Raw genomic sequence first — 17,359 nt, forward strand, 5'->3', positions numbered from 1 at the left:
CATTGGATCCTGAAATTCATCTACTAGGAGTATATCCAAAAGACCAAAAATCATTTTGCAAGAAAGATATTTGCACCAGATTATTCACTGCAGGTCAATTCATAATAGCCAAGTCATGGAAGAAGCCCAAGTGCCCATCAACCCATGAATAGATTAATAAATTGTGGTAGATATATACCATGGAATACTATGTGGCCTTAAAAAAGATCCTTTACCTCTTTTATGTTTACATGGAGGGATCTGGAACATAGTCTCCAGAGTAAAATGTCTCAAGAATGGAGGAAAAAGTATCCAGTGTACTCAGTACTTCTATGAAACCTACTTATATTTACTCACACTTTCTAATGAAAGATAGAACACAACTATAGTCTAGGATGAAGGAGAGAAATGGATTGGGAAGGGAGAGGAGAGGGGAAGTTTGACAGAGGGTGGGTAAAAGGCGGGATCACACCTATGGAGCATATGACAAGGGTACAAGTCAAATCTGTGAAGTGTAGAAAATAGATGTTTTGGCACAATAATCAAGTAAATGAGGTGAAGCTATGTTGACTGGTTTGATCTAACAACGTCAAATTGTATATAAAAAAAATCAGCACATTGTACCCCACATATACATGAATGTATTCATGATCTATGTGTATTTGACTTAATTAAAAAAAAGAAAAAGAAAGCAAAGGGAAGCTTTAGTAAAACTTTACAATACTTTAAGACAATAAAATTATTCTCCAGGCTTTATAGAATAGGCATGAGTATACTGAAATAACATCCAGGTTTCTGTGTTGTGATCTAAAGGATAATCATTCATATCATAATGACTTGTTAAAAATAAATCTTACATTTTATGCATTAAATAAATAAAAAGTATATATGTAAATGGTAATATATTATCTCAATGTAGACATAATAGAACTGTTAAAAATAAAGAGGAAATGAAGAGATAACATATATAGAAATGTAATTACTTGTAGTGACTATATGGGGGTGGTAGATTTAACATTGTTATTCTGAGAGTATTTTATGTGTTACTGAATGAAGCAAATGAACAATTGTGTGATAGTTACATTCTACCATCCTCTGTGTTTTTAAGAAGCAAGATTTTTTATGTAGAAAGGAGATAAATATATGATATTATTTTTGAAAAGGTCAATGATGTAGTGATGATCCCAAAATATCATTTCCTACTAAAATTAAAACAGAGCTTTTTGGAGAAATTGTTGATTCCATTTTTCTATAGCAAAAAGGTCTTGGGTAGGAAGGTTACCTGAGAAGCTTACAATATGTGGTTATATCACATAGAAAGGAAGCTATAAAAATCTACATTTTTCCTGTCAAAGTGGACTCGAGTAAAATTAAAGGGGTTCCTACTAAGCAGATATGGGATAATTTGAGCTATAATAGAAATAGTAATTGAAATGGTATAAAGCTTATCAAATATGCTTAAATTATGATTTTATAATAATATTAATGAATAATAATTATTAACTTAAAATAGTAGTTAACTAATTCATTTTCTGGTAAATAAATGACATAAAAATTTAACTTTTCTTTTCTACAAATATTTTATCACAGGGTAACCACTTGGAATATGTAGACCAGTGTTTTGTTATGAAAGCATATCAACTAATAATTAAAACAGAAATGATAAATTAGAATGTCACCATATTAAAAATTCAATAAATTAATAAATGTAGACATCAGGCATTAAGAGCTCCTAATAACAGAGAGATAGACCTTATGTGTCTCCGGGGAAAAGACCACAGTATGATCAGTTCTTGCCAAAGGGATCAAATTCGAGTCTTAACAGGCATTTAGATCCAGTTAGTAATTTTCAGGAAATAATGAAGAGACAGGAATATATTAAATAGCACCATGAGAATAAATTAGGAAAATTCAGACTATGGGAAACTATACTACAGAAACAATTTAATGGGAAATTTTAAAAACTGAAGGAGAAACTTTCAGATAAAAAAAGGCTTAAATGACATATCAAGTAAAAAATAAGAATGACTAAACCATAATATCTAGGGAAGCTCCTTTAGGTGATAAAACTATAAAAAGTTGTGAGGAATTATTTTACTTTTGTAGTCACTATGGGGAGAAGAAGGATTGTGATTAGGATAAGGCTTCTGGGTGGCAGTTCAAAATTTATTTTTCCACCTATGTGGTGGTGACAAAGGTATTTGCCTCATAATATTTCATTAAATTACACTGGTATGTGTGTTTTATATCTCCATTTTATGTTACAGTGAAAAGGTTACTTCAAAGATGATTGCATTCTACACATGTATGAATGCAAGCTCAAAATATCATTAAATTGAGATCTTTGGTAATAAATTGAATGTAGTAACCAATTTCAGTCCAGAAGTAAACAAACTCTAGGGCCAAAAGAAGAGGTCTGAATGGGATGGAGGATATGATTGGGTTCCCTGAAAGAATAAGACTCTAAGGTAGAGACTAGAATGCGTGGGGGTGGGGCAATTGGAGAGTGCTTTTGGAATCTCCAACAGAGAAAGGGAAGAAAACAAAGCAAAACCATGAAGGAGAAATTTGACTGTGATGTAACCTGAGGGAAATCCTCGTGTGTCTTTACCGGAATTTAAAAAGTTGAGATAACCCTTCAATATTGGATCACAATAGACAAAAGGACCATTGGAGGACAATCTATTCTAGGAAGAAGGAAATAAGTAGGCCAGAGCAAAAACAATACTGAAAAAGGCTAAAAGATAAGATGTCTTCTCACAGCACTCCCAGAAGATGAGAGAATAAGTTCTTCCATTGTGTAAGGCAATTGGATGGTAGGGAACTACATCTACTACAGTGATTATTTCCTGCTTCTATTTCTATCCTTTCTTTGCTTCTATATGTATCTATCTCTAAACTATGATATTCACTTCACAAGGAAATTTATTAATATTCTTAGTACTTTTATGATTTGGAAAAATCTTGTTGCTATTCTACAGATAAGTGTAAAAGGGCTCAGAAAGGTCAACAGTTTATAGTTGATTTAATTTGATTATCTAAATAGCCTTATGAGTTAAGTACAGTAGATTCCCTCATTTTGCAGAGTAGATAAATGAAGGTCATGGAAGTTAAATGATTTGCTTAGCTAGACAGTGGTGGAGCCAGAATTCTAATCTGTATCCAATACCCTCCTCTCAAACAATGTTACATATCTCTGGAGAAATTACCTAGACTCACAGAATGAGTAAAAGGCAGATACAGGAATTTAACTGTAAATGCTGATCTCCAAATGTTCAATCATTCACTTATAACTCTAGTGTCTCATATCCTCAGAAAGGGTTTTGTTTAAGGAGTTAATGATTGATGGTGATTAATATATTATCACTGTTAACTAGCAAATAAAGATCTTCAATTACTTAATCCAAAAAAGTCACAAGGGTAAACTATGTTCAAACTGTTGGGTTTCTAGGAAAAAGTATTTTGGTGGCACAGAGGCCTTTTGTACCTCTGAGATGCCACCAAGCATGCTATACCAAATCTTCCTATGGGGAGATCAACCTCATAGGCCATAATTTCCTAAAGTAAGTAAAAGTCTAGATTGTGTGAAAAAGATGAGAGCAAACATCCCTTTTATCTCAGACTATTAAAAATAATGGGTACTTTTTGGAGATTCAAAGAAGTCAACTGGGGCCAAAGAAATGAAGTATTAATGTAAAATGCAGGTAGTTAAGCACCAAAGTTTATTACACTTCATCTCATAAAGTAGTATGGACTGTCACAAATTGATTCAAAATGATTGAAATAAATTTATGGGTAAGAAATCCAGACTAAGAGAAGTGAGGGATGGCCCTGAGTGGAAATTGTGGATTCTCATCCACAAGTATCTTTATAAGATTTCATTCTTGTCTATGTGGACCATGCCCTAATTCATACTACACAGGGGCTTTCTTCATCTTCTTCCCAAATACCAAGCTCCTTTTGCATCAGGACAGTAGCCTCTGCTTAGCATGCTCTTCCCTCCACGTTTTGTATAGCTGGTTCCTTCTCATTATTAACATCTAAGATAACCAATCTGTAATTATCTTGTATTTATTTGTTTGGTTGTTTATTATTATGTATTTTATTAAGTAAAAGGTAAGTTTTATAATGGCACGGCACTATATATGTGTGTGGGTGTGTGTATGAGAGAGAGAGAGGGAGAGAGAGAGACAGAATAAGTGAATGCATATATACATATATATAAAAAGAGAGAGAAAGAGAGACTGAATGAGGGAATAAATGGATTCTTCAAGAATATCATTAAATGAATATCCTTCTCTCTAAATCAAGATGCACTCATTTTTATCTGTTACATTCTTGAGACTCATGCTTTTTTTTTTTTTTGTACTTTTTGTGATATCCTTCTAAGGAAGGAATAATTTCACATATTAGCGCAGACAGACACACACACAAAGAAAAAGACACATATCTTGTTCCTTGTTCTTTTTGCTCTTCTTTTGGAGAGTCTTGGTGAATGTGGAAATACATGTATACATTAGGTATGCATATCTGGCCTCGAGTGTTTTGTTAATCAGTTTTCCTATAGCATTTATTCAAATATGCCACACCCTAGCCACATCCTAGGCTCATCTGGTTACCCAAAGATGTGCACACATGGTGTGTTACTGTAGAACATGCTGTACTTCTTGGAAGCCTGTCTAAAGTACAATACCTGGAATGCTTAGGAAATATATTACCTTGGAAGAATCCTCCATGAATTGAAATAGACATCTGATTTCTGTGGTTGCCAGAAAACATGTATCACCCTATGGCAAAGAGCTTCAAACAAAGATAGTTCATAGGGTAAAATAAAAATTATTCTAGTACTTTGGATTACTGTCCAGATATCTAAATATATGTGACTTGTGGAATTTGGAGGTTTCAACTGGTCAAAGTGAATTACAATTTGCTGTTCTCCTCAGGTTGGAGCAGCTCCGATTATTTATAAAGCGCAACATTGTAGTTCCTTTACGGTATTGCTCACTACAGACAACTCACAGAGTTTTTAAACTCAGCAATAGTCATCTCAGGGTTGGTTTTGATTTAAATATGAATATTGAGCAAGAAATAGGCCACCAAGAGATTTTCTTTTAGAAATGCTTTTCAGTAACAGGAAGCTAGACATACTCCTGTGGGTTCCTTTGTTCTGTAGTCTCTGCAGTCCCACAATGCACTTGGAAGTATCTCAGCTCCTTAATGAAGTGCAGCAGTGTGCAACAGTGAGCACAGGGCCAGTCACGGTATTTTATGCCCTGAGGTTAGGATGTTAGCAATTGATTATGTGAAATGGATCACTAAGAGTCAGCTGGAAAAAATGCCCAACCCATTAGCAACTTTGGAAAGGAATGATAGTACCAATCTGCTGAACTCCAGGCACTTGAGGAAGACACCAGACAAAGTCTGATGATAGGAATGGGGAAAAAGAGGGGCAAGAAAATGGGATATAGAAAAGGGTTTAATTTCCTTAATTTGTGAATTTTGCATCACTTAGAGGTTATCTAATTTTATTCAAATATTTAATGTCCTTGAACTCAAATTCAAATGTCTAAGAAAAACCAGGATACAATTCTTTTTAGAGAATTCTTTTAGAGACACTACATTGTTAATAGAAAATGAAAAAAATTCAGGCAATTGGTCTCTAAATATGAAAATTGTAGGACACCTACCAATGTTGCACCAAATACGTTAGGGCGAGTCAGAAATTTCTGTCAGTGCTTTCCTCTCATTGTTACTCAGCCTGCTGCCCCTTTCAGAGGATCATTTGACACTTTTATAGAAAGACAGGAGACAAGAAAGGCCTTGGGAGAGTGATGAAATAAACCCAGTAAGCATCTGAGTTTTAATAAGTGTCCTCTGTTAAAAATATTTAAAAAATAAACTCTCACTTATGCCTCTTCCAATTTCATTTTAGGATATAAAGATACTTTATTTTTCAAATAAGTTATATCCTATAGAGCATGAAGAAAAAAGTAATCAAGATGGCATGTAGTAAATACAAGTGTCAATGGTAAGAGTAGTTGTAATGTTTCCTTCTGCCTAGTGAGAACTCTAAGGATAAATACTTTGCTCAGGTATGGTACAAAGTTTAAATCTGGTCCTAATCCAGAATGTCACTAATTTTTCAAATGCCGCTACAGGCAAAACTCTGAAACTGAAGACATATATTTTCTAAATCACTATCCAATGACTCCTTGGTGAATACAAACCGAACAATACAACAAAAAGAGAGTAGCATGAACTACCTCCATCCCTTAGTAGCATTAACCTCAATCTTCCTGAATAAGTTTCACACATGAAATATAAAAATAATTTTGTGAAATAATATTGTACTTATACCTATTCCAGACAAAACTCTAAGCCCAAGAACAGTTTTACCTCTAAATATTCATAGATTTCTTACTATATGTGGAGTGAAGGTGGAGGTAAGAATAAAGAGCTCATACTTGTGAAATAATACATATACACAAAGATAACAAATGTATGATAAACTCCCTTGTCTACTTTACCAGATGATATCTTTAGGAGCCATTTCTATACTGTCACACTGACATATGACTGACAAGCTTAATTCTTTTCCTCTGTTCTTTTCTCTCTATGCCACACACACACACACACCCCTACCTTTCTTAAGTATCAAGATAGGTTTATTCACTTTCCTCTATTCTTTCTTGACTACAGTAGGACAATTATTCTCCCAAAGATCCTATCCACAGTTGTCAGTTTAGGACTTATCTCTCTTCTATGCACAACATAAACTAGAAAAAACTGAGATTTGGCACTAAGGGAATATTGTTGCACCTTCCAAAGAACTGGAATGCCTACTACATGATCATCAAGAAGCAGGTGCTCCCCTTGTTTTATTACTGTATGGAAGAAGTTGTATCTTCACACTTTTGTCCACAAATATGTAGCCTATCTGCTAGTCTAGATCACAAGGAAGAGAATCATACAAATTATATACCACTGTAAAAGATGAAGAATATAATGATGGTGATGATGATGATGATGAAAATGACGTCACAGACCAAACCAATTCAAGCCAGTAAGAATATTTGTGATATTCTTACTTAACCACAGAGACAGCTGAGAAAAATTCAATTTGTCAAACTCATAATTGAGTGTCTTCTTCCATCTCTTATAAAGAACTTCATTAATTGTTTCATAAATTATCCTGGAAGTTTGTTATTTTATTATCCATTTTAGCTATCATACTGTATTTGTATGCCTTATATTGGCATATAGTAAATCCACATGATGTTGGGATTTAAGATCATAGCTATAACTTTCCCTCTCCTGATTCTTTGCTACCTGTCTCAGATGCTGCCTTTGGAAGTGTATCCTAACATCACATTTATGCTATGATCTGGGATGTTCTTAGACTCCTCTGCTCATCTGTGCTCATCAAAATGAGAATGCTAGATAATACTATACTAATGCCAGTCTCCGCTTGGGAAAGTGTTTTCAAGATGTAATAATGCCAACCTCCTGCATATGGTCAAGGTTCTCCTTGTATAATGTTGATGCAGAATGGCATTGCTTTTTCCCCCAGTAGTTGAATACGTGCCATTTTAATGGCATTTCAGGTTACAAGACAGTTCCCATGAAATTGTTTTGTCTATATCCTTGGAGCCCAGAGCTCTACGATCAATTGCCAGTGAGCAAAAAGATATATTGTAACATTCCCAGACAGTCAACTGTTTTGTCACTTTTCTGTTACCCCATCTATAAAACATGGGGTTTATACATGTCACCTCAGGAAGGTATTATGAGAGTTAATGAACCAGAGGTTGTAAGGGGGATTTAGCCTGTCAGATGAAAGGTGCTACTTAAGTATAGTGCATTCCCATTCTATGTGACCTGATTCTTCAAGGCCAAAGCAACATATCAGGAAGTCACAGTACTGCTATTAAGGGTCAGAGGGCACCATCAGTACATTCTCAATGTGAGGTGTAAATACAATCTACAAAAAGAGCTGTTTGGAATTTTATAACTTACTGTTCAGTGGTGGCTCCTCTCTTTCCTGGAGCTGCCATATCCCCTGCATGATAAAATTAGTCTCATTTTGCCCAATTTATCCTTGGTTCCCTTGACACAACATCCATTGCCTCAAAATCCCTTTTGGATTAAATGAGCTGTGGTACAGAAATATAAGATGTACAAATACATCAGCTAAAATGGATGATAAGAGAAAAAACCTGTAAGGCAAGTAGTGCCTCTGGCAGGTTTTTAGATGTTACTTTTGAAATACAAAAGCAAGAGGACATCTGCAGCTGAAATGCATTAAAGGGTTTTTGTTATCACAACAGTAAGAGAAGGTACAGGAAACCAAATGGGGCAAATGTAATATGCCACCGCCTAGTACCGTTTTTGAGTTTTGTACTATAGAAAAGACTAACTCGGATTATGACACCTTGCTAAAGGCCTCTTATTCAGCTTACATTACTTAACATTGTGACAATTATGCAGGATCTGTTCTTTCAATTTAACTTGGGGTTCACTTTCTACAGAGCTGCTCCCCTTATTGGTCACATTAACACTCATTTGCTCTGAGTTCAACCTTTTTTGTTCTGCACTGGCTGGTACCAATAATCCCTCCCAAAAGGTTCCTCCTGAGGGACCTAGAGTTCACTGTTTCTTTGGACATTTATTTATTAACATTTTAAATTATTATGTTTTAAATGCATTCTTCCTACCAGTATTGAAAAAGTTCACATTTATAATGAGATTAGCTTGAAGCGATTTAGAATGTAGTTCGTTTTGCTTGCAATTTCTACAGACACTTCTCACTTTTCATAATAAAGCTGGTTTTCCTAACCAGAGGAAAAGACCATAAATATTCACAAGTTTGAAGAAAAAAATAAATCTATTTTTTTCTGAATAATAAAATAAAAGCCAGTAGTTATAAAACAGAGAAGTCAGGAAACTGTGTTTCATGTTTATCTGTGTTTTTTCTCCCTCTGTGCAGGTTCCTTGCATTCTTTCCATTACTTAGTTCTTCCGTTTTTGTAAGAGTAAGTAAAGCAGAAATAAAAGACTCCCTTTTGGTTCGCGGTCCTCTGAGATACCCTAAGGCTTACAAGATGGTACTTTCTCCATTATGGACAGTTGCTGTAAATCAGTTGTGTGAATAAGAACACTGGAATCCTTCTAGACCTACATGTTTTACAAGCAGAAAAGCATGGACTCTTGGGGTATCAGGGGCTGTTTTAACATTAAAACAATCCACCCGATGCTGTGAATACAGCTACAAAAACACAAAAAATAAGTTTTCTACTACCTTTGGCACAGAGATGCAATTTTCCTTAAGAGCCTTTTACACTTTCTACTTTAGTCACTGCTTCCTCTGATAATGTATAATTGCATTCATATTCTTTTTAAAAAATGTTTGATTATGCAACATTCATTTCTTTGTAATGAGACAAATAGAAAATGTATGTTTTTGAGAATTAAGTGTATTTACTCTCAATGATACATACTTAAACCATTTTGGTCACTGCCTATATATTGTCCATGCTGCAGAGGTTGGGGATAAATCTGTAGTGTTATGTATGTCTCAATGCTTTAACTTCCTGTTATGATTTGAGGAAAGATTTCAGGTCACTGTGATGTATATGGAATACCAGAGTGAAACTTGTCTCTTTTGCAGAGCATGAGGCTTAGGGAACTTGATAAATGACTGAATTTTCAATGAGTCAAATATCAGAAAAGAAGATGTTTCTTTCATTTTCTTTTGCACTAGTTAATTTGCAGAGGTTCTGATTTTTCTTTTCAGATTTACAAAGCCAAGAGACACATTTCTGAAATGGCACAAAAGAATCAAAAAGGAGAAAACTCCCTAATCAAAAGGTAAAAGATGTATATGTATTCTAATGGGTCAATTCTAGAGGTATTTAGGTTTGGTTTGGTTTGGTTTTGCTTTCATGTATATTAAAATTTGGATCTATGAAGGTACTCAATGCTTTTAAAGTGTAGATCAAATGTCTGATGGAATTGTACCCTTACTGCTTGGTGCCATATATGAAATATCAACAAAGCAATTTGAGCATTGTGCCATTGACTTACAAGTTTTTTTTTTTTTTGTATTTTTACTTAAAACTTAAGGAGAAGGAGGTGATCTTTTTGTAAAACAATGTATATGAAAGAAATGAGAGATTGCGTACCACAGATCTGAATACTGCTCATGCATTAACTACAGTTCAGGAAATGAAATTAGGAACTAATTTGTACCAGAGATTCTTGTCATTAAATAAAGAGAGAATCTCTGGCATGATTTACATTTTATAATGTAAGCTCCACAAGGATCTCAAAGGGAGGTATAGTCTTCCTGATCTGGAAGGATGCATATGTTGAAAAAGTAAAATTATTTTACTTGTACAGTACAAGAAGACTTTTTGTTTGTTTTCTTGTTTTGAAACACAAGTGGAACAATTCATTAGTTTTCAAATGAATCTGTTTCTGTGATACTATCATGAATTTATGGACATATTCTCCTGCCCACTGACTGTGTCCAAGAAAGAGGATATAAAAAGAAAATCTTCAACTCCATAATAATAGTAGTAAAATAGGGAACCTACAAAGTATGTTTTTTATTCAGTCCATGTTCGGCTTTGCTTCCTTCCTCACTCCCCTGTCTTTCCCTATACATTCTTTCACTTTCTCATCCTTTCTCCTTCTTGCTATTACATACACATACCTAATTCACTTACTAGCTTATCAATCCCTTGAGAACATTTTGTTAATCTAAGTTAGCATATACTGGTATGTAAAAACCATTAAGTGAATGAGTTATACTCTAACTTCTATAAAACCCAAGGCTTTCTACCTTTAGGTTGGTCATTTACCCATTCAAGAATAAAAATGAGCAACAGAGGGGAGAGCAAGATGGCAGCTAAGTAACAGCTTCTTTGCAACCTGGTGCAATGAGATTGGGGATAGAAGATTCTAGGCACTTCTAGCTTGTGGGCTCTGCCCAGAAACATCCCTTTGGGGATGCAGGGAGACAACAAGAGACTTCTGGACCCCAGAAGGAGGACAAAAGCAGTGGGTAAGTGGCAAGTGGTTGGGTTCATTCACTCTGAGGCTGTGGCACCTGCTGTGGCTGTACCCGCAACAGCAACGAGACTGAAGACAGGGAAGGCCTTCTCTGCAGGTTTTTTGGACTTGGGCACTCGGTTGAATTACCTTGGGAGAACTTGGGTGAGACTGTCAGTGACTTTAAGCATTTTCCAGGGTCCGGGACTGAGCCACTGGGCCAGAACAGAGCTATCATTGTTTGGCTGTGGGCCAAGCTTGTAGCCATTGTGACAGAGCTTCCCTGCATGCTCTGCCCTCAGGGTCCCAGAGTGAGGCCTGGGATGGGAGACCTTGGGCAAGTGATCTAGTGACTATAAACACTGTCAAAGGCTGGGACTGAGAAGGAGGGGAAGAGTGGAGCATTCAGTGTCTGGCAGTAGGAAAGCTGCCTTGCAACCTCAGCCCTCAGGGTCATAGAGGAAGCTGGTTTTGGCATGCCTGATAAGTGGGCAGCCACTTCAGTAGAGATCCCAGTGACACATGCTTTACTGGGAAAGCCTCTGCTTACCCAATTGTCACAGTATAAAATGTTTTTTAAGTGGGCAAAGGAGAGATTCAGGCTCTCAACCCTGCAGGGTTTGAGGCCAAATAAGTCAGCAGAAGACTCCAGTCTCCATCTTATACAGCTGTATCAGCATTATAATTAGCATCTCATTACCTAGAAGATTAATAGTTGCCCAGACAATATTTAGCAAGATATATATATATATATATATATACTGCTTTGTTTTTGGATTTTTTTTTCCTTTTTTTTTTAATTTCAATTTTTTAATTATTGCCTTCTTCAGTAATAAGAACATCATTTTTGCTAGTTTTTCTGCCCCTGTTATTTATTTTTTTCCCTATTTATCATGTTGGGTTTTCAGTTTGTTTGTGTTGGCTTGATTCATAGTATTTTTGTCTTTCCTCTCTATTTGGTGAAGGTGGGGTACTGTGTCTGCACAGGCTGGCAAAGAGCTGTTGACCTCAAGGAAACCACCCAACCCAGCACCCCTGGAGGTTGGGGGTTTTTAAGGTGTGGGTCAAAGTACCCTACTGTACATGTTTATTATTCCTGTCTCCTGCTTTCTGTGCATCTCTCTCTTTTTTTTTTTAATCAATATCCCCGTTTACTCACTGCCTCCTTTTCCTTTTTTATTTTTTTTAATCTTTTGTCCCTTCTTGTTCCAGAATTTTCTCATCCTTTTAGTCCTACACCAAAAGGACTCATCAGAACCTTATGTCAGAGGCACAGTAACTTAAAGAGGAAGAGGAAGTGAAAGGAAAATTAGGGCAAGGAAACAGATACAAGAAAACATTCATGAGGAAGAAACAGCAGAATAATCCTGGAACATGAAAACCCAATTGGAGGTGAGGGCAAGATGGCCAACAGGTACCAGCCTCTTACAGAAGCTCCCATTCAGAGGGAAGGAGAAAGTCCAGAAAACACCCAACAAAGTTGAAGACTAGGAGCCCAGCTAAGAGAGAAGAGTCATACCTGCAGGACACCTCTGCTGAGGCAAGCTGTGACTCCTGGAGTGCAACTTACAGGTATATGCAACATCTCAAAGGACAAGTGTCCATCCCCTCCCCCAAGAGAGCTGTGTTTTTCTATTTGTTTACTCTTTGTCTGCTCCTGTAAGCTTCCTACAGGCAAGAGGTGAACTGAGGACCTATTATCTCACCCCACGTGTGAGAGCTATAGGCAATGGGATCTATTCCCCTAGTGGGACCGTGCTGAGACTCCGAACACCCTCTCACCAGGCAGAAAAATTGAACTAAAGTTTCCACTGCCATTTTGAATCTCCAGTCCACCCTTCCCCCCTTGCCTGCAGAGACAGTGAGAGGAGTCCTAAAAGTAACATCCCCCCATCCGTGGGACCAAGTGCACTGTCCCAGCCCTGCAGCCGTGTGTTCCCAGCATGGCAGCTGCCTTTCCCTTGCCCCAGGGTCACCCCAGAGGGGCTGAACTAGGACTGATTTGGCCACATTCCTTGCACCACTGCTGCCGTTCCCCTGCCCCCAGTCACCACGGTGGCCTGAACCAGGACTGATCTGGCCGCTGCCATTTCTCTGCCCCCCCCCGTCACCCTGGTGGGCTGAACTAGGACTGATCTGGCCACTTGTGTGCCCCACCATTGCAATTCCCCTGCCCCCAGTCACCAGAAGGAGCTGAACTAGGACTGATATGGCCACACGTGTGCCCTGCACCACCGCTGCCATTCCCCCACCTCCTGGTTGCCCCAGTGGGGCTGAACTAGGACTGATCTGGCTGCTGCTATTTCCCTGACCCCTTAGCCCCTCCCAATGGGACTGAACTAGGACTGATCAACTGGGCGCGTTCCTTGCACAGCTGCTGCCATTCCCCTGTGCCCCAGGAGCCCCCATGGGGCTGAACTAGGACTGATATGGCCATGCCATGCCCCACGCCACCCCTGCCATTCCCCCATCCCCCGGTTGCCCTGGTAGGGCTGAACTAGGACTGATCTGGCTGCTGCTATTTCCCTGACCCCTTAGCCCCTCCCAATGGGACTGAACTAAGACTGATCAACTGGGCATGTTCCTTGCACAGCTGCTGCCATTCCCCTGTGCCCCAGGAGCCCCCATGGGGCTGAACTAGGACTGATATGGCCACGCCATGCCCCACGCCACCCCTGCCATTCCCCCATCTCCCGGTTGCCCTGGTAGGGCTGAACTAGGACTGAAAGGGCTGCTGCCATTCCCCTGTCCCCAGTAGCCCCGGCAGGTCGAACGAGGTCTGATCCCCCTGTGCACGTTCCCACAGAGCCACTGCTGTTCCACTGCTGCCTGGTTGCTGCAGCCCCTGAGAACTGGGAAAAGATTACAGACACACCCTGTCTCTCTAGGCAACCAGAAGAAGCCAGCACCTAGTCCGGTGGCAGCCACTGAAGGAACGGTGCTGATAAGGTCTCCAAACAATGTAAATTCAGCATGGGGTGGAACAAGAGGAAAAACTCTGGCAACTTGAATAACCAAAGTAGATCAACTGCCCCAAGAAAAATGGGGCAGATGCAATTGAAGACCCCATCCATTAACAGATGGTTGAGAGTCAGAAATCCAGTTCAGAATTTGGATAACAAATAAGATTAACAGAATGGAAGAAAGGAGGGAATTAGAATTTCAAGAAATTATACAAAAGATATCTCAAGAAATTATTCAAAAGATGTCTCAAGAATTCAACAATTTCAAAGATAAAATGACCAAGATTTTGAAACACTAAGGCAAGAGTGTGTAGCCCTCAAATATTTGAAAAACACAGTAGAATCTCTTGGTAATAGAATGGAACAGGCAGAAGAAAGGATCTCTGACATTGAAGACAAAGCCTTTGAACGAGGCTGAGCTCTCAAGGATGAAAAGAGATAGAGAGCAAAAGTGGATCTTTCTCTCAGAGAGCTCTGGGATAATTTGAAGAAAACTAATATTCGCTTTATAGGAATCCCTGAAGGCGACGAAGTTGCTTCACAAAATACAGAGGCTCTTCTTCATGAAATTATGAAAGAAAGAGAACTTTACAGACATGTCAAGAGATTCTGAAATTCAGATAGCAGATAGTTTCAGAACCCCAGCATGTCTCAACCTGAACAAGACATACCCCAGGCACATCATAATTAACTTTACTAAAGTTAATATGAAAGATAAAATTCTAAAAGCAATTAGACATAAGAAAACCACAACTTACAAGGGGAAGAGTATTAAGATGACTACAGATCTCTCTGCTAAAACCTTTCAGGCTAGCAGAGGATGGTCATTGACTTTTAATCTCCTAAAACAAAATAACTTTCAACCCAGGATTCTGTATCCAGCTAAACTGAGTTTCATCCATGATGGAGAAATTAAATACTTTAACAACATTCACATGTTGAAGAAATTTGCCATAATTAAACCAGCTCTTCAGGAAATTCTCAAACCTATCCTCCATAACGACCAGTGCAATCCTCCAGCAAAAAAGTAAACTCATTCAGAAACTTTGATTAAATTACAACTTCTACAGTGGCAAAACATTAAAAAGTCTACTGGACTTGGACTTTCGAGCAACTCAATGACCAAAATTTTACCAGGACTATCAATAATTTCAATCAATGTGAATGGCTTAAATTGTCCTCTAAAGAGGCACAGATTGGCTGATTGGATACAGAAATGCAGACCAGACATCTGTTGTATTCAAGAATCTCATCTGACGTTAAAAGATAAATATAGACTCAGGGTGAAGAGATAGTCATCTATATTCCAGGCAAATGGAAAGCAGAAAAAAACAAGTGTTTCATTTTTATTCACAAATACAATAGGTTTAAACCAACAAAAGTAAGCAAGGATAAGGATGGCCATTTTATATTTGTTAAGGGTAATACTCAATATGACCAGTCCTCAATTATCAATATCTATGCACCTAACTAGAATGCACATCAATTTGTAAGAGATACTCTAAAAACTGTCATGAGTAACTTGATCTCTCCCAGCTCCATCATAGTCAGAGATTTTAATACTCCTTTGGCAGTGTTGAAAAGAACCTCCAATAAGAAGCTTAGCAAAGAAATTTTAGATTTAAATTTAACTATTCGACTTTGGACCTAACAGACATCTACAGAACATTTCTTCCTAACAAAACTGAATATACATTTTTTCTCATCAGTCCATGGCACATACTCCAAAATCAATCACATCTTAGGTCATAAGGCTAACCTCAGTAAATTTAAAAGAATAGAAATTATTCCACACATCTTCTTGGACCATCATGGAATAAAAGTTGAACTCAATAACAACAGGAATTTGCAGTCTCATACAAAAACATGGAAGCTAAGTAACCTTCTGCTGAATGATAGATGGGTCAGAGATGAGATCAAGAAGGAAATCACCAAATTTTTAGAACAAAACAATAATGAAGACACAAGTTATCAGAACCTCTGGGATACCGCAAAGGCAGTCGTAAGAGAGAAATTTATAGCATTGCAAGCTTTCATCAAGAGAACAAAAAGAGAGGACGTTGACAACTTAATGGGAAATCTCAAGCAACTGGAAAAGGAAGAGCATTCCAATCCCAAATCTAGAAGAAGAAAATAAATAACCAAAATTATATCAGAATTAAATGAAATTAAAAACAGAAGAATTATACAACAGATCAATAAATAAAAAAGTTTGTTTTTTGAAAAGGTCAATAAAATAGATAAAACTATGGCCAATCTAACCAAGAAAAAAAGAGTAAAATCTCTAATCTCATCAATCAGAAATGGTAAAGATGAAATAACAACAGATACCTCAGACATTCAAAAAATCCTTAATGAATATTACAAGAAACTTTATTCCAGAAATATGAAAATCTGAAGGAAATCGACCAAAACTTGGAAGTATGCCTCCTCCCAAGACTTAGCCAGAGTGACATGGAAATGTTGAATAGGCCTATATCAAGCTCTGAAATAGCATCAATTATACAAAATCTCCCTAAAAAGAAAATCCTTGGACCAGATGGCTTCATGTCAGAATTCTACCAAACCTTCAAAGAGGAACTAGTACCTACATTACTCAACCTTTTCCAAAATATAGAAAAAGATGGAATACTACACAACACATTCTATGAAGCAAACATCACTTTGATACCCAAACCAGGAAAAGACTCAATAAAAAAAAGAAAATTATAGACCAATATCAGTAATGAATATTTACATGAAAATATTCAACAAGATCCTAACCAACAGAATCCAGCAACACATCAAACAAATTATACACCACGACCAAGTGGGTTTTATCCCAAGATCTCAAGGATGGTTCAACATAATTAAACCTATAAATATAATTCATCACATAAACAAATTAAAAAATAAAGACCATATTATTCTCTCAATTGAGCAGAAAAAGCTTTTGATAATATCCAGCATCCCTTCATGATCAGAACACTTAAGAAAATTGGTATAGATGGGACAATTCTTAAACTGATGGAGGCCATCTACAGCAAACCCACAGCCAATATCGTACTGAATCAGGTAAATTGAAATCATTTCCACTCAGATCAGGAACGAGGCAAGGTTGATTATTGTCTCCACTGCTCTTCAATATTGTAATGGAAGTTTTAGCCATCACAATTAGGGAAGAAAAGGTGATTAAGGGCATCCATATAGGGTCAGAAGAGATTAAATTTTCACTTTTCGCAGATGATATGATTGTATATCTGGAAAACACCAGGGATTCTACTATAAAACTCCTAGAAGTGATCAAGGAATACAGCAGTATGTCAGGTTACAAAATAAACACTCACAAATCTGTAGCCTTTATATATACCAACAATAGTGCAGCT

This window comes from Otolemur garnettii, unplaced genomic scaffold (genome assembly GCF_000181295.1).
Source record: "Otolemur garnettii isolate 467f Iridium unplaced genomic scaffold, OtoGar3 scaffold00125, whole genome shotgun sequence".
Taxonomy (NCBI): domain Eukaryota; kingdom Metazoa; phylum Chordata; class Mammalia; order Primates; family Galagidae; genus Otolemur; species Otolemur garnettii.